General features: G+C 33.5%; 1 pseudogene across 1 annotated transcript in view; it reads right to left on the reverse strand.

The window, feature by feature from the left end:
• Positions 1 to 268: 268 nt before the first annotated feature.
• LOC126946264 (zinc finger Ran-binding domain-containing protein 2-like) overlaps positions 269 to 19,807 on the reverse strand; it is a 99,440-nt pseudogene continuing 79,901 nt past the window's right edge. The window contains exon 2 of the transcript XR_007722620.1: positions 269 to 1,370. The product of XR_007722620.1 is annotated as a zinc finger Ran-binding domain-containing protein 2-like (transcript). The remainder of the gene's footprint in view (positions 1,371 to 19,807) is intronic.

Below are 19,807 nucleotides of genomic sequence, written 5' to 3' on the forward strand. Positions count from 1 at the left end.
CAAGATGTGATTTTGGGTAGCAATACAGCCAATCCACATCACCGCCCAAAATGGAAATAAAACAATGCTATTACACAATCGCAGATGCAAAGGATACCAGAAACTGGTATGAAGTGTTTCTTTTTGCATATCTGCAAAACAAATTATCACATACTTAGTGACTTAAAACTACACCTATTTATTATATCACAATTCTATAAGCCACAAACCCAGGCATTTATGACTGAATTACCTTTCTTTTTTTTTTTAAGATGTAAATTTTAATACATTATTTCTTTTTTGAACTTGAACGGGAACCAGAATGGGATGATCCAGAAGATGACCTGTGGTGTCTGGGTAAAGTAGTGGTGTTCCGTAGGGGTTGGCCCTGGGCTCAGGGTTGTTTAGTGTTTTCACCAATCACCTGGCTTTTGGGTGACCGTGATCTTGTTCATCTTTTTTTGCGATCACCAGATGAAGAAGATCTAGAACGACTTCTCTTTCTGTTCCTCTCAGGAGAAGATGATGAACTTGAATAAGATCTTTTTCATGGGGAAGAAGAGCCCCTGTGGGACCTGGAGCTGGATCTTGATTTCGACCCATGAGATCTCGAAAGTTCTCTGGAACTGGAACGAGATCTTGACTGTGAACTGGAAGAACTTCTTGAACGGGACCTGGACCTAGACCTTGAACTTGAAGGGGAGGATGAGCGTGATGAAGATCGTGAATGTGAAGATCGAGACTTTGAGCGACTTCGTCTATTAGATTTCTTTTTATTACTATCTTCTTCTTCACTGGCATCAAGATTATATTTTGAGAGATCAGCATCATCTTCATCCTCATCCTCATCTAATTTGTATTTAGAAAGATCTTCATCCTCATCCTCTTCTTCTCCCTCTGATTCTTTATCTTCAACTTCCTTTAATATAGATGCAGGACCAACTGCTTTCCCTCTGTATTTTTTCTTTTTATGTCCAAACTCATCATATTCACCATCAGATTCTTCTCTTTCTATATATTCAACATTTTCTCTTTCATTAAAACCACCACCATATCCTGTTCTTTCTTCTAATTTAGCATACTTTGGAGTATTACACATATTACACTCTGATCTTCTGGCCTAATTCACATTGCTGCAAGTTTTACATTGCCAGTCATTAGCACTAAATAGGCCTCGGCTCTTTTCTGCAAGTGTCTTTCCTATTTCAGTGCCCCCAGCTTTCATCATCTTGGCCTCAGTTGTTTTCTCCCGACCACATCGATTACAGCTGGTTCTTCTAGCAAAGTTTACATTTCCACATGTTTTGTCAGGGCAAATCCAGTCCCTGTCACTGACTCGGAAATTCTTGGTCGACATCTTGAACGCCACCAGCACAGCCACCCGCAGCTATCTGAATTATCTTTCTAAGGACATCACAAGACTGAAATTAAGATGTCCACTAGGCTGTAGTCTTATATAGAGGGTCTGGGAAAATATTTGCTTATAAGCTCATCCATATTGTCGGCAAAAATCCAGAATAAATTTCTTGGTTTATTGCTGGCTATCAGCCAGCAATTTTTCTCAGCTTCCAGTGGCCATACTCAGGTCCTGTGCTGTGGCCTACTTAAGATCAGAGTTCACAAAGTCATGGTAAATTTTTCTCATACTTGGAATTGCGTTGACTCCCTTTTTTGCTAACAGCTAGAAACAACTTTTTAGAAGGACTTGTGTGATTACATTAGGCCTATTAAAAAGCTGTCTGATTAATAAGCCATCTGAAAAATCCCTTTTGCCATGTGTATTAGTCCATTTTTATACTGCCATGAAGAAATACTCAAGACTGTGTAATTTATAAAGAAAAAGAGATTTAACGAACTCACAGTTTCACATAGCTGGAGAGGCTTCAAAATCATGGCAGAAGGCAAAGGAGAAGCAAAGTCACATCTTACATGGCAGCAGGTAAGAGAGCGTGTGCAGAGGAAATGCCCTTTGTAAAACCATCAGATCTCATGAGACTTATTCCCTATCATGAGAACAGCACAGGAAAAACCGGCCCCCATGATTCAATTACCTCACACTGGGTTGCTCTCATGACACATGGAGATTGTGAGAGCTGCAACTCAGGATGAGATTTGGGTTGAAACACAGCCAAATCGTATCACCATGTAATGCAACAGAATCACTGGAGTAATTCCAGAGGTCAAACGTCACAGTGGAATTATGTGTACCACATACATGTAAATGTTGAGCCTTAGATCCATGCCTAGGGTCCCTTTTATCTGATATCCTCTGGGTATATTTTGTTTGTATACCCCCATCCATAACAGGCATTGCTCATTTATGCAGCAAGGCTCATCCTTGCAACAATGAATGATGTTAAGGACAAGAAAGTCATTAATCCTACCTCTATTCTGTAGTAGACTATGAAGCCAGTAGTAGACTATGAAGACCATAGTATTCTTTCTTAGAAGCAGGAGTAGGTCTTTCAAGATTCTTCAGAGTAGAGCATGGCTAAAGCAAACTACCCTTGCTATTGGCAATACAGTCTCCAATTTATGATGGCGCATCTCAAGATTTCTTAAATTTACCATGGTGCAAAATCAATATACATTCAATAAGCACACTCCTTGTCTTATAGTAGGGTATATACAGAGAAACTTATTATAAGTTGAAAATATGGTAAGTCAAATATTGCAAATATTGCATACTTTGTAGCCCCACTTCTTCCCCAGATGATAATCTTGTGCATGTCATCATGATGCATACAAATATGAAAATTATTTGCATACACATTTTCTCATATTGTGCCTTTCCAATTTTCAATTGAGATATCCGGAGTACCCCATTATTCCATCTTTACAGATACCTAGGTAACAAACCTGCATGTTCTTCAAATGTATCCCAGAACTTAAAGTATAATAATACAAAAAAGCTACTGATTTTTGTACATTGATTTTTTTATTATGAAACTTTACTAAAATTGTTATCAGTTCTAGATGGCTTTTGGATAAGATGATGGAGTTTCCTAGGTACACAATTATATAATCTGTCAAGAGAAAAACTTTGGTTTCTTTTCTTTCTTTGAATGCCTTTTATTTCTTTCTCTTGCCTGATTGCTTTGGCTAGGACTTTTTGTACTATGTGGAATAGGAATGATAAGAGCAGGCATCTTTTTCTTGTTCTTTTTCACAAGGGGAATGCTTCAATTTTACCCATTCGGTAAGCTATTGGATGTGGGTTTGCCATAAATGGCTCTTATTGTTTTCAAGAATGTTCCTTCAATGCCTGCTTTGTTTAGGGTTTATAACATAAAAGGATGTTGGATTAGGTTGCAAGCCTTTTCTGTGTACATTGAGATGATCATGTGTTTTTTTGTTTTTAGTTCTGTTTATGTGATGAATCACGTTTATTGGTTTGCATATGTTGAACCAACCTTGCATCCCAGACATAAAATCTACCTGATGGTGGTGGATTAGCTTTTTGATATGCTACTGGATTTGATATGCTACTACTTTATTAAGGATTTTTTTGCATCTATATTCATCAAGGATATTGACTTGTAGTCTATTGGTGTTTTGTCTCTGCCATGTTTTGGTATCAGAATAATGCTGGCCTGATAGAATGAGTTAGGGAGGAGTTTATCTTATTCAAATTTTAGGAATAATAGCAGTATGCATGGTACCAAATCTTCTTTGTACATATGCTGATACTTGGATGGGAATCCATCTGGTACAGGGTCTTTTATTATTATTAGGTTTTCTGTTATTAATTCAATTTCTGAACTCATTATTGCTGTTTTTAGTGTTTCAGGTTTTCTTGGTTCAATATTGGTGGGTTGTATGTTTCCAGGAATTTATCCATTTCTTCTAGATTTTCTAATTTGTGTGCTTAAAGGTGTTTGTGATAGTCTCTGTGGATTTTTTTTTTTTTTTCGTGTTTCCATGGGGTCTGTGGTAATGTCACCTTTGTCACTTCTGATTATGTTTATTTAGATCTCTCTTTTTTCTTTATTAATGTAGTCAGTAGTTTTATCGATCTTGTTTTTTCTTTCAAAAAACAAATTTTGGTTATGTTCTTTTATGTAAACTTTTGCACCTCAGTTTTTTCAGTTCAGGTCTCTTTTGGTTATTTCTTTTCTTCTGTTAGCTTTGGTGTTGACTTGCTCTTGCTCTTGTTTTTCTATTTCCTCTAGGTATAATCTTAGGTAGTTAATTTTAGTTCTTTCTAACTTCTTGATGTAGGCAGTTAGCACTATAAAATTTCCTCTTATTGCATTTGCTGTGTCCCATAGATTCTAGTATGCTGTATCTTCCTTTTCATTAGCTTCAAAGGCTCTTGATTTCTGCCTTAATTTTATTTTTTACTAAAAAGTATTTCGTAAAAGGATTATAAATTTCCATAGAATTCTGCAGTTTTGAGAGATCTTGGTATTGATTTCTATTTGTATTTTGCTGTGCTTTGTGAGGGTGAGTATAATTTCAGTTTTGTTAAAAATTTGTTGAGGATTGCTTTAAGGCCAAGAATGTAATATATCTTAGAGTATATGCCATGTGAAGATGAGAATATCTATTCTATTTTTTGGAGGGGTGGAGTGAGGGTGGAGTATTCTGCAGATGTCTGTTAGGTCCACTTAGTCAAGTGTTGAGTTTAGGTCCTGAATATCTTTGTTATTTTTTTTTTGCCTCGATAATCTGTCTAACACTTTCAGTTGGGTATTGACGTTTCCCACTCTTATTGTGTCATTATCCAAGTATCTTTATAGGTATCTAAGTACTTGTTATATGAATATTGCTACATATATATATATATATGATGGTCAAGTCTTCTTGTTAAATTTGTTCATTATTATTATGTACTGCCCTTTGTTCTTTTTGATTATTGTTGGTTTAAAGTTTTGTTTTGTCTGAGATAAGAATAGTGACCCTTGCTCTTTTCTTTTCCATTTGATTAACATATATTTCTACATGCTTTTACTTTGAACCTATAAGAGTCATTTTTTGTGAGATTGGTCTCCTAAAGGGAGCATACCGTTGGGTCTTGTTTCTTTATCCAAGTTGGCACTCAGTGCCTTTTTAGTGGGGCTTTTAGCCCATTTATATTCAATGTCAATGTTGATATATAGGGAATTGATCTCGTCATTATGTTGTTATCTGGTTGTTATGTAGACTTGATTGTATGTTTGCTTGTGTCTGTGGGCTATGTACATAAGTGTGTTTTTGTGGTGGCATATTGGTGCTGCGTTTCCCTGTTTAGCACTCCATAAGAATCACTTATAAGGTAGGTCTGCTGGATATATCACATTTTCTTTACATAGTCCACCACTAATGGACACCTAGGTTGATTCCAAGTCTTTGATATTGTGTATTATGCTGTGATAAGCATACAAGTGCAGTGTCTTTTTAGTAAAGCAATTTATTTTCATATATATATACATATTTTTATATATACACATATTTTTATATATACATATTTATATATACATACACACACACACAGTATGCTATATGAGATTACTGGTTCAAGTGGTAGTTCTGTTTTAACTTCTTTGAGAATTCTCAAAACAGCTTTCCACAGTGGCTGAACTAATTTACATTTCCAGCAATTGTGCATAAGTATTCCCTTTTCTCCTCAACCTCACCAGCATCTGTTATGTTTAACTTATTAATAATGGCCATTCTTACTGGCACAACATAGTATCTCATTGTGGTTTTGATTCGTACTTATCTGACAATTAGTGATACTGAGTATCTTTTTATATATTTGTTGGCCACTTGTATGTCTTCTTTTGAGAAGTGTTTGCTCATGTCTTTTGCCCACTTTTTAATTGAGCTGATAGTTATTTCTTTGTTGATTTATTTAAGTTTCTTATGGATTCTGGATAGTAGATCTTTGATGAATGCAGTATGCAAAAATTTCCTCCCATTCTGAGGGTTGTCGGTTTACTCTGCTAATATTTTATTTTCCTGTGCAGAAGTTCTTATATTTATTTAGGTTACATTTGTCAAGTTTTAGTTTTGAAAAAATTGCTTTTGAGGACTTTGTCATAAATTCTTTCCAAAGGCCAGTGTTCAGAATGTTATTTTCTAAATTTGTTTCTAGAATGTATATAGTTTGAGATCTTACAGTTAAATATTTAATTCATCTAGAGTTAACTTTTGCATATGGTAAAAGGTAAAGGGTACCATTTTATTTTTCTGCATGTGGCTTGGCAGCTATCCCGGAATTATTTATTGAATAGAATGTCTGTTCCATATTGCTTATTTTTTCTGACTTTGCTGAAGATCAAATGGGTGTAGGTTTTCAACTTCATTTCTGAGTTCTCTTTCCTGTTCCATTAGTCTGTGTGTGTTTTTCTAACAGGATCGTGTTGTTTTGATTACTGTGGCCTTAAAGTGTTGTTTGAAGTCAGGTAATTTGATGCCTCTGGCTTAGTTCTTTTTGCTTAGCTTTGGTTTGGCTATTGTCTTTTTTGTTTTCCTGTGAATTTTATAATTTTTTTCTAATTCTCTGCAAAATGATGTTGATATATTGATAGGAATAGATTAGAATCTGTAGATTGCTTTTAGGAAATAAGGCCATTTTGGCAATATTGATTCTTCCAATCCATGAGCAGGAGATGTTTTTCAGTTGTTTGTGTCATACATGATTTCTTTCAGCAGTGTCTTGTAATTCTCATTTTAGAGATTTTTTACCTCCTTGGTTAGGTGTATTCCTAAGTTTATTTTTGTGGCTATTGTAAATTTTATTTTATTTTATTTTATTTTATTTATTTTATTTTTGAGAAAGAGTTTTGCCCTGTCCCCAGGCTGGGGCACAGTGGCGCGATATGGGCTCAACGCAACCTCTGTCTTCTGGGTTGGAGCGATTATCCTGTCTCAGTCTTTTGCATAGTTGGAATTACATGTATCGCTACCACGCCTGGCTAATTTTTGTATTTTTAGTAGAGAGGGGGTTTCACCATGTTGGTTAGACTGGTCTCAAACTCCAGACCTCAGGTGATCCACCTGCCTCGGCCTCCCAAAGTGCTGGAATTACAGGCATGAGCCACCGTGCCCGTCCCCTAAAATTTTATTCTTGACTTCGTTCTCAGCCGGAACATTGTTGGTATATAGAAACGCTACTATTTTTTGGCTCGGCACGGCGGCTCAAGCCTGTAATCCCAGCACTTTGGGAGGCCGAGGCCAGCTGATCACCTGAGGTCGGGAGTTCAAGGCCAGCCTGGGCAACACGGTGATACTCTGTCTCTACTAAAAATATAAAAATGAGCCGGCCACGCTGGCGTGTGCCTGTAGTCCCAGCTACTCGGGAGGCTGAGGCAGGAGAATCGCTTGAACCTGGGAGGCGGAGGTTGCAGCGAGCCAAGATCATGCCACTGCACTCCAGCCTGGGAGACAGAGTGAGACTCCATCAAAAAAAAAAAAAAGAAAAAAAAAAAGAAAAAAAAAAGAAAGAAAAAGAAAAAGCTACTATTTTTACATTAATTTTGTATTCTTAAACTTTATTAAAATAATTTATTAGATCTGGGAGCATTTGATGGGGTCTTTAGGCTTTCTCTGTAAAGAAAATAATTACATTGACAGTCAAGAGAAATAATTTGATTCCTTTTCGAATTTGGATGTTTTTCATTGTTATCTCTTGCCTGATTACTCTGTGTAGGACTTTTAATAACATATTGAATAGGTGTGTGATAGGGTGTTTCCTTGTCTTTTTCCTGTTCTTAAGGGAAATGCTTCTAGCTTTTGTCCATTCAGTATGACAGTTGTGTTTTTGTCATATGTGGCTGTCATTATTGTGAAGTACGTTCCTTCAATGCCTAGTTTGTTACATATTTTTACGATAAAGGTATGTTGAATTTTATTGAAAGCTTTTTCCACATCTACTGAGATGATCATGATATTTGTTTTTAATTCTGTTTGTATGGTGAAACATGTTTATTGATTTGCATATTTTGAAGCAACTTTGCATCCCAGATATAAAGTATATTTGATCTTGGTGGATTAATTGTTTAATGTATTGCTGGATTTGGTTTGCTAGTATTTTGCTGAAAAATTTGAATGTATGTTCATTAGGAATACAAATCTGTATTTTTCTTTTATTCATTGTGTTTTTGTCAGGTTTTGGTATCCGAATAATGCTCAGTTTAGACAGTAAGTTAAGGAGCCATTCCTCTGCTTAAATTTTTAGAGTAATTTCTGTAGAATGTGTCCCATCTCGTCTTTGTACATCTGGCAGAATTCAAATGTGAATCCATGTGGTCTAGGGTTTTTTGGTTTCATATTTTTTTTAGTAGTAATTCATTCCTGGAGCTCATTATTAGTCTGTTCAGGTTTTTAATTTCTTTTTGATTCAATCTTTGGCAGTGTTATGTTTCCAAGTATTTTACTATTTTCTCTAGATTTACTAGTTTGTGTTCATAGAGGTGTTCATAAGTTTCTCCTAGGATCTTTTGTATTTCTGGGAGATTATTTGAAATGTCACTTTTGTCATTTATGATTAAACATATTTGAACCTTCTCTCTTAAAATTAATTCAAGTTAAAGCAGTAAAAAATCATAAACTTCCAATGAAAGAGGAGTCACACAGTTGTCGGCATTTAGCCATAAGGATAGTCATGATGTCTAAACAATGTGTCTTTTGACCACACTTAATTCACTATAGTTAAGAAACTGTGTTACATTAAAAAGCAATACCAAACTGAGACAAATGGGGGAAATACGGAAATGTACAAATTGTTGCCTTTCCTGACTATATCGTTTGCTAAATAATAAATTATATGCAGAGAGTTGAGAAGATTTGAGTTTTATTCTATTATTGGCCCTTGACTAAGATACCTTACTCACTTTGCCAGCTAGGTATACTGTATCATCTGTGAAATAAACTGGTTGGACCAAATGTTCTCAAAGGTATTTTCTAAAACTAAAATATTTATATTTCTCCATATATCATCTGTAGAGTTATCCATTTTGTTTGATAGAAATAATAGCACTTTATTACTTTTGTAAATAAATACATGTTTTCCCTGAGCAATGATATAATTTCTATAAGGAGAAAGAATATGGGAAAAAAAAAGTCAAGCTTTCCTTCAACATTATCTTTGTTCTTTTGGCCTCAGAATAATGTTCAAGCTCCACGTCTCTATTACAAGTCCTGGTACAGGCAGACCATTATGTGATTCTGATAATGAAGGTTATAGAAAAGATGGCATCTATTTATGCTAAGATGTATTTTGCACTTATAGTGTGTCTGCCACTATGCTAAGCACTCAACAAAAATTTATTTCATTTGATGATAAAAACCTTTTAAAGTGCCTAATGCTAAAGTATAGTTAGTAATGAGAAAACTCAGGTTTCAAAAGCTTATACATCTGTCAAAGATAATACAATACTAGTGAGTCAGGATTTAAACCTAAATCTTCTTGACACTCGAATTATGAGTGTTTTCGTGTGTGTGTGTGTGTGTGTGTGTGTACCTCTATGCAATTTAACACATGTGTATCTTTATATGACCTCTTCCACAATCCAGATACTTAACTGTACCATTAGTACATGATTCCTGGGTGCTACTGTGTTATAATCGCACCATAAAAACCCCTACTTCTCCTTAACCACTGGCAACCGCTAATCTGTTCTCCATCTCCACAATTATATTATTTTACAAATGTTAAATAAATGAAATCATGAAATATGTATCCATTCAAGATTGACTTTTCTCACTCAGCATAACTTGCTTGAGTTACAAACAAGTTGTTCCATGTATCAGTGGCTCGATTCCTTTTAATTGCTGAGTAACATTTCCTAGTATATTACAGTTTGTTTAAATATTCAAATATTCACCTATTGAAGGACATTTGGGTATTTTATAGTTTGGAGTTATTACAAATACAGCTGCTATGAATATTTGTGTAAAATGCTCCTTATAAAAATAAGCTTTTATTTCTCTGGGATATATACTTAATAGTGCAATTATTGAGACATTTGATAAATTCATTTTTAGTTTTAAAACAATTTTACAGATTGGCTTTTTACATTTTGACCAGCAATGTATGAGTGACTTGGATTCTCAAAGTTCTTGACAAAATTATTTTAGTGTTGTCATCGTCTTTTTTTACTTTATCCATTGTAACAGATATGCACTGATATTTCCTTATGATGGTACCTTGCAATTTCTTAATGGCTAGTGATATTGCATATCATTTAATGTGCTTATTTGGTATACATATATGTTGAATTTTTGATAATTTTATTTTTAATGTTGAGTTTTAATACTTATTTTTTATGTTCTAGATATAAGTCCTTTGTCTGATATGGGAGTATGATAGGAATAATAATGACTAGCACTGCCACCTTTCAAAGATGTCCACATACTAATTGCCAGAATCTAAGAATATGCTATGCTAAAGAGCAAGGGAAATTCATATTTGCAGACAGAAGTATAATTGATAATAATTTTACCTTGAAAAAGGGAGGTTATCTTGAATTATCTAGAAAGACCAAATGTAATCACAAATATACTTATAAGTAAAATAGGTAGGCAGAGGAGTTAGAGTCAAAAGAGGAGACATAATTATGGTAATAGAGGTTGCACAGTTGCCATTTCTGGCTTTGAACATGGAAGAAGGCCATGAACCGAGAAATTAGAAGAGGCTTTAGAAGCCAGAAAAGACAAAACAGAAAATGAAAAAAACAACAAAAAAAGCAGAACTAAGATTATTAATTTGAGATTTTTGAAGTACTAGTTGAGCAACATGTGATCAGGTGTTGTCATGCACAAGAATTAAGCCCTTTCTGTTGACTAATGCTGGCTGTAGGCCTTGCAGTTTTCAGTGAATCTTACTGATTTGCTGAGTATACTTCTCAGATTTAATGGTTTCACCAAGATTCAGAAAGCTGTAGTGGATAAAACCAGCTGCAGACCAACAGTGACTATGACCTTTGGTGCAAGTTTGACTTTGGGAAGTGCTTTGGAGCTTCATTTCAGTCCAAACACTGAGCTGGTTGTTACCAGTTGTCATGTAAAATCCACTTTTCATCACACATAACAATCTGATTAAGAAATGGTTTGCTGTTGTTGCATAGAATAGAGAAGATGACACTTCAAAACGATGATTTTTTATTTTTTTCTCAGCTCATGAGACACCCTTTATCAAGCTCCTTCACCTTTCCAATTTGCTTCAAATGCCAAATGACTATAGAAAGGTCAATGTTGACTTCTTCAGTAACTTCTGTGTAGTTGTAAGAGGATCAACCAGTCATTGTCAACTTTCATTGGGCAGTCAGTACACTCCTTATCTTCAAGGCTTTCATAGCCTTTGAAAAACTTCTTGAACCACCAGTGTACTGTACGTTGGTTAGCAGTTCCTGGGCCACATGCGTTGTTGATGTTGTGAGTTGTCTCCTCTGCTTTAAAACCCATTTTGAACTCCGATAAAAAATCCCTTGAATTTGCTTTCTGCTTAACATCATTTCCATGGTCTAAAATAAATATAAAATAAAGTAATAAGTAAACACAAAACAAGTAATAAGTCATTAGCAAAAAAACATAAAATGAAAAATGTGCATTAAAATGATGTACAATGTAGCTACATTTATTTAAGAATGCATTCCAATATCAAAACAGCAAATTTCAACAATGCAAAAACTGCAATTACTTTTGCCCCAACCGATACTACATTTTTAATTGAATTCTACATCAACAAACATATATGTCCACATCTTGGCTACCATGAATAATGCACAATGAGTGTGAGGATGCAGACTTCTCTTTAGGATGTGAATTTCTATTTTTTTAAAAATATATACCCAGAAGTGGAATTTCTGTAGTACAGGGTAATTACATTGGTAATATTTAGAGGAACCTCCATGCTGTTTTCAAAAATAGCTGAACCAATTTACAGTCCCAACGAGAGTGTTCAGGGGCCACCTTTCCTTCACAATTTGCCATCATTTCTTATCTATTATTCTTTAAATAATAGCCACCCTAACAGGTATGAGTTAATATCTCATTATGATTTTAAGTTGCATTTTCTTGATGATGATATATTTGATCTCATTTTCATATATTTGTGAGCCATTGTATTTCTTCTTTGAAAAAAAAATGTCTATTCACGTCTTCTGCCCACATTTTGATGAGGTTACTTGAACTTTTTGCCACTGAATTGCAGCAGTCACTTATATTTTTTTGCATATTAAACCCCAATCAGGTATATATTTATCCAATTCCATAGGCTGTCTTTTCATTTTCTTGGTTCTTTCTTTTGCTGTGCAGAAAGTTTTTAGTTTGATGTAGTTCCACTTATTTATTTTTGCCTCTGTTGCCTGTGCTTTTGGTGTCATATCCAAAAAGCCATTGCCAATATCAATGTCAAGGAGCTTTTTCCCTATTTTTCTTCTAGCGGTTTTATGGTTTATAGTCTTACATTTAAGCCTTTAATCCATTCTAGTTTAATTTTTTTGAATCATGTAAAATAAGGATCTAGTTTCATTCTTCTGCGTGTAGATATCCAGTTTTCCAAACACTATTTATTGTAGTCTTGGTACGTATGTCGAAGATTAGCAACCCATATATGTGTGAGCTAACTTTTGCATTCTCTGTTTTGTTCCATTGTTCTATGCATCTGTTCTTGTGCCAGTACCATACTATTTTGATTACTATAGATTTGTAAAATAACTTGAAATCAGGAAGTGTCATGACTTCAGCTTTATTCTTCTTTCTCAAGATTTCTGTAGCTATTTCAGTTTTTTGTGGGTTTTATACAAATTTTGGGATTTTTTTTTTATTTCTGTAAAATACAGTACTGGGATTTTGTTAGGGATGGCATTGAATCTTCAGATCTTTTGTGTAGTATCAACATTTTAAAAATATTAATTCTTCAAGTTCATGGACATAAAATATATTTTCATTTACTTGTGACATTTTCAATGTCTTTCATAAATGTTTTATAGTTTTTAGTTTACAGTTTTTTACCACCTTGGTTATATTTATTCTTACACTTTAATTCTTTTGATACTAGTGTAAGTTTAATTATTTTCTTAATTTTTTGGGGGTAATTAGTTGCTAGTTTATAGAAATGCAACTGAATGTTGTGTGTTGATTTTGTATCCTGAACCTTTACTAAATGTGTGTATTAGGTCTAAAAGGTTTAATTTAGTTCAGCCTTTATTCTTTTCTAGATATGAGATCACATCATCTACATGAGAATCTACCTTCTTCTTATCAAATCTGCATACTTTTCTTTGACTTTTTTTTTTTTTTTTTTTTTTTTTGGCCAAATTGCTCCGGTTGGGACTTTCAGTACTATGTTGAATAGAAACATGTCTGCCATTTTATTACTTTTCAGTCAACTATCACAATTTTTAAAAACCTGATATTGTTTTTACTAAGACTAGATGACTTACAGCTGATATCTATGATAGTGTGCGGTGGCACCTTTAAAAGAGACTACTAGTTCTTTAGTTTCAGTAGGTAACATTCTTGTTGATAATTCACAGTAGTTTCTCTCTGTTGTACTCTGTCAAACACATTTTCAGACATGAGTAGGCACCCAATTCATGGAATTGTACAACAGTCCAATAACAACAACACAATTGTCCAGGCATTAAAAGAAAAAAAAAAAAACAGAAAAAATAGACCAATGGAACATAACAGAGATAACAGAAAAAATCTACATATTTAGAGTCAACTGGTTATCAACAAAGGAGCCAAGAACATAGATTCGGAAAAGGATAATCTCTCCAATAAATGTTGCTGGGGTAACTGGGTATTAATATGTAGATAAACAAACTAGAACCATATATCTCACCATATACAATATGGCTTAAATACTTAAATGTAAGACACTACTATGAAACTAATAGAAGAAAACATAAAAGATACTCTTCAGGACATTGGTCAGGGCAAAGATTTTATGGATAAGACCTCAGAAGCACAGGCAACTAAAGCACAAACGGACAATAACATTATTTTTATTTTTATTTTTTTTCTAAAATTACATCAAACTAAAAGGCTCCCGCAAAGCATAAACAAAACAAAAAACACCAAAAACAAACCAAAACACCCCATAACTGACAACACAGTGAAGAAAACCTGTAGAATGAAACTATTTGCAAACTATTGATCTGACAAGGATTGATATTCAGTGTATACAAGAAACTCAAACAACTCAACAGAAAAATTAGATCTTATTTTTAAAATGAGGAAATGATCCGAATAGACATTTATCAAGAGAAGACATACAAATGGCCAAGTAGTATATAAAAAATACTAACCATCACTAGTCATTAGAGAAATGCAAAATAATAGCACAATGAGAAATTATCTCATAGCAATTATAATAGATACTATTAAAAAGTCAAAAAAAGCTGATGAGGATGCAGAGAACAGAGAACTATTAGTGTGATATTAAATTTGTAGAGCCATTATGAAAAACATATGGAGGTTCCACAAACAACTGCAGATAGAACTATCATAAGATCTAGCATACATATTCAAAGGAAAGAAAATCAGTGTTTTGAAGAGATACCTGTAATCCAATGTTTGTTGCAGTGCTATTTACAATAGTCAAGATATGTAATCATCCTAAGTTTCCATCAACAAATAAATGGCTAAAGAAAATGTTGTATATGAATGGATTGCATTTTTTAAATCAAATTTGCCACCCTGTGCATTTAAATGGGACATTTAGATCATTTACATTCAAGGTTAACATTGATATATGAAGTTTTGATTCTATCACGTAGTTGTTAGCTGGTTGTTTTGTAGTTTCTATTGTGTAGCTGCTTTGCACAATCTGTGTGCTATGCACTTAAGTGTGATTTTGTGGTAGCAGGTATTGTTCTTTTGTTTCCATGCTTAGAACTCCCTTAAGGATCTTAAGTAAGGCTGATCTAGTGGTATAGCATTTCTTTAGTAATTGTTCATCTGAAAAAAGACTTTATTTCTCCTTCACTTATGAAGCTTAGTAGGCAGGATATGAAATTATTAGTTGGAATTATTATTATTAATTAATTAATTAATTAATTTTTACTTTCAGAGTGCTGAAAACAGGACCCCAATCTCTCCTGGCTTGTAAGGTTTCTGTTGCAATGTCTGCTGTTAGCCTGATGGGGTTCCCTTTCTCCATAGTATGACTTTTTCTCTAACAGCTTTTAAAATTTTTATTTTTTTGGTGTTGACCTTGGACCCTTGGACAGCCTAGTGAGTATATGCCTTGGTGATGTTCATTTTGGATAGTATCTGTTAGGTATTCTCTGGATTTCATGCATCTGGATGGCTAGCTTTCTAGCAAGATTAAAAAGTTATTATTGAATTCTTCTCTCAAATATGTTTTCAAGTTACCCATATTACATGTAACAACATTCATTGATTAAAAGTAAAAGTTTGGAGAAAAATTTATCACACAAATGAAAAACAAAAAGAGCAAATGTCACTATTCAGATACTAAATGAAATAGACTTTAAACCAGCAACAGTAAAAAGGGACAATTAAGGGATTTATAAAAATAAAGGAGTCAATTTAACTAGAAGACTTAACTACCCTAAATATTGCACCCTACATTGGAGCACCTAGGTTTATAAAACAAGTACTTCTAGACCTATGAAATAAAAAACAGCCATAAAACAAGAGTGGGAGACTTCAACACCCCACTGATGGCATTAGACAGATCCTTGAGGAAGAAAACTAATAAATAAATACTGAATATAAATTTGACATAACCAATTAGACCTAATAGACATCTATGAAACACTCCACCCATCAAGAACAGAATATGCATTCTTATCTTCTGTACATGGAAAACAGTCTAAGATTGACCACGTGTTCAGCCATAAAACAAGTCTTAATAAATTCAAAATATTCAAAATCATACCAACTATAATTTTGGACCACAGTGGAATAAAATATGAATCAACACCATTAAGATATCTCAAAATCACAGAACTACATGGAAATTAAACAAATTTCTCTTGAATGACTTGCTAGTTAAAAACGAATTTGAGGCAAAAAACAGAAACTTCTTTAAATAAAAATAGAGACACACTGTATTAAAATTTTGGGGATACACACAAAAAACAGTGTGTAACAGAGTAAAATTTATAGAGCTAGACACCTACATCAAGTTCGAAAGATCTTAAATTAATACTCTAACGTCACACTTAGAGGAACCAGAAAAACAAGAACAAAATAACTAAAATCAGAGCAGAAGTGAATGAAATTTAGACTCTAAAATCCACACAAAGTGTCAATGAAACCAAAAGCTGGTGATTGAAAGGATAAACAAGATGAATAGACTGTCATCTCTATAAACAAAAGAGAGAGAAAAGATCCAAATAAATGAAATCATAAATGACAAAGTTATATTACAACAGATGCTATAGAAATATAAAAAAATCTTTAAAGACTATTAGGTATACCTCTATAAACACAAACTAGAAAATGTAAAAGAAGTAAATACATTCCTGGAACCAAAAAGAGGCCTGGACCAGATGGATTCACAGCTGAAATCTACCAGAGGTACAAAGAAAAGCTGGTACTGATCCTATTCAAACTATTTCAAAATATTGAGGGACTCCTTCCAAATTCACTCTGTGAGGCCAATGTAACTCTGATACCAAAATCTGGCAAAGTCAAAATAAAACTATGGGTCAATATTCCTGATGAACATAGACACAAAAAACTTAAACACAATACTAGCAACAAACATTCAGCACCACAACAAAAGTTAATTCGTCTTGATCAAGTAGACTTTATTCCAGAGTTTTAGCATTGTTTCAAAATATACAAATCAATAAATGTTGTTTATCACATAAGCAGAATTGAAACAAAAACCATATAATCAACTCAATAGACACAGAAAAAGCTTTGACAAAATTCAAGATTCCTTCATGATAAAAATCCTCAACAAACTAGTCATCAAAGGAATGTTCTTCAATATAATAAGAGCCATCTATGATGATCCACTAGATAACATTATACCAAATAGTCAAGAGCTGGAAGCATTTCCCTTAAGAACAGGAATGAAGCAAGAATGCACACTCTCACCATTCTTTGTCAAATTATCTCTCCTTGTGGATTATTTGATTCTACATTTAGAGAAACCTAAAGACTCCACCAAGGATTTTAAAAACTGATAAATTAATTCAGTAAATTTACTAGACACAAAATCAACAAATGATAATCGTACCATTTTTATATACCAATAACATTGAAGCTGTGATTCAAATCCAGAAGGCAATCCCCCTCACAATAGCCGCAAGAAAAGGAAATATGTAGGAATGCATCTAACCAATACGGTGAAAGATCTCTACAAGCAGAAGTACAAAACACTGCTGAAAGAAATCATGGATGACACAAACAAATAGAAACACATAACATGCTCATGGATTGGAAGTATCATAATCATAAAAATGTCCATAATGCCCAAAGCAATCCACAGATTCAACTCTCTCCCTATCCAACCACCAATGTCGTTTTTCAGAGAATAAAAAATATATATACAATTCATATGGAAACACAAAGGAGACTGAATAGCCAAAACAATTCTAAGCAAAAAGAACAAAGCTGGAGGCAACAAATAACCCGACTTCAAACAATACTATAAGGCTGTAGTAACCAAAACATCATGGTACTGGTACAAAAATAGTCACATAGAATGAAAGAATGGGATAGACAATACAGAAATAAAGCCACGTACCTACAACTAACTGATATTTGACAAAGTTGACAAAAGTAAGCACTGGGGAAGACTAGTCAATAAAGGCTGATGAGATAACTGGCTAGCCGTATGCGTAAGAAGGAAACAACCTCTGTTTTTCTCCAATATACAAAAATTAACTCGATGTAAATTAAAAACTTAAATCTAAGACCTAAAACTATAAAAATTATAGAAGCAAACCCAACAAATACAATTATGAACATCAGCCTTGGCAAATAATTTATGACAAAGTTCCCAAAAGCAATTGCAACAAAAATAAAAATGGAAAAGTGGGACCTAATGAAACTGAAGAGCTTCTGCACAGGAAAAGAAACTACCAACAGAATAGAAAGATAGCCTACAGAATTATAGAAAATATTCACAAACAATGCATCTGACAAAGGTCTAATATCCAGAATCTATAAGGAACTTAAGCTACTGAAAAACTAATGCAAACAAGCAGAAAAATAACCTCATGAAAACTTAGGCAACAGACATAAACAAACACTTTTCAATAGAAAACGTACAAGCAGATAACAAACATGTAAAAAATGCTCAATATCACTAAATCATCAGAGAAATGCAAATCAAAGCAATAATGAGATACCATCTCATGCCAGTCAGAATGGCTATTATTAATAAGAAAAAAAAAAACTATGCTGGTGAGGCTGCAGAGAAAAGGGAACACTTAATTACTTGGTCAGAATGTAAATTAATTCAGCCACTATGGAAAGCAGCTTGCAGATTTCTCAACAATCTACCATTTGACCCAGCAATCCCTTTTCTGGATACATATCCAAAAGTAAATAAATTGTTCTAACAAAAAGACACATGCACAGGTGTGTTCATTGCAGCACCATTCACAATAGGAAACACATAAAATCAACCTAGGTTCTCACCCATGGTGGACTGCATAAAGAAAATGTGGTATATAATGCAACATGAAATACTATGCAGCCATAAAACAAAACAAAACAAAAATCATATATTTTGCAGCAACATGGATGCAGCTAGAGGCTAATATTCTAAGTGAATTAATGAAGAAATAGAAAATGAAAAACCACATTTTTTCACTTATGAGTATGAGCAAAACATTGACAACAGGTGGATATAACAATGGTTACAATACACACTGGAGACTACAAAAGAGAGAAGGGACAGTGAGGTCAAGGGTGAAAAAACTACCTATTCAGTAATACACTCAGTACCTGGTTGGTGGTGTCATTCATACCCCAAACCTCAGCATCATGCAAAATGTTCATATTTAAAACCTACATATGTACCCTCAAAACCTAAAATAAAAGTTAAAATTTAGAAAATAGAAAATATATTATATAAACTCAATGGAATACTATTTAGCCATAAAAATGAAAGCCTGCCATTCAGAAAAACATAGATCACTTTATTTTAAGTGAAATAAGCTAGGCACAGAAAGATAAACACTGCACATTACCACTCATATATGGAAGCTATAAAAATGAACTGATATATGCAGAGATTATAATAGTGGTTATTTAAAGCTGGAAGTGGGGAAGGGATATAGAGGATGGGGCAATTGGTTAGCTGATACAAATTGGAGGAATACATTTTAGTGTTTTATAACACTTAGGGTGACTACAGTTCATTATAATTTATTGTATATTTTTAAATAGCTAGAAAATATCATTTTGAATATTCTCAACACATAAAAATAGTAAATTTTTGAGGTAATAGATATATTGATTTCCTTGATTCAATCATTATGCATTGTACACATGTATTAAAAATTACACTGTACCTGAAATAGGGACAATTAATGTGTCAACTAAAATAATAATAAAAGCTAAACAGATAAATAAATTCAACAACAAAAATAACAAAATAGTACATAACTTAAATTTGCCTTAAATTAGGCATGAACAACTTCTTTACCACACAGAACTAACTCTGTTATCTGACATTAAATGACAAATAATTTATTTGCTATTTTTGTCTTGATGTTTATAACCATCTCAGTTTTCCCGTGAAAAAATTTTATCTAGTATTAAGGAATTGTGGTGAGTATAATGTAAGAACCACATTTTCAGCTGTCATATTAAATTCAAGTATAAACTGGTGTATTTAATTTCATGTATCTAACAATGTAATAAATACTGTAGAAGACACAAAGACACATATGTCAAG

The sequence above is a fragment of the Macaca thibetana genome, chromosome X, assembly GCF_024542745.1.
Source record: "Macaca thibetana thibetana isolate TM-01 chromosome X, ASM2454274v1, whole genome shotgun sequence".
NCBI lineage: Eukaryota > Metazoa > Chordata > Mammalia > Primates > Cercopithecidae > Macaca > Macaca thibetana.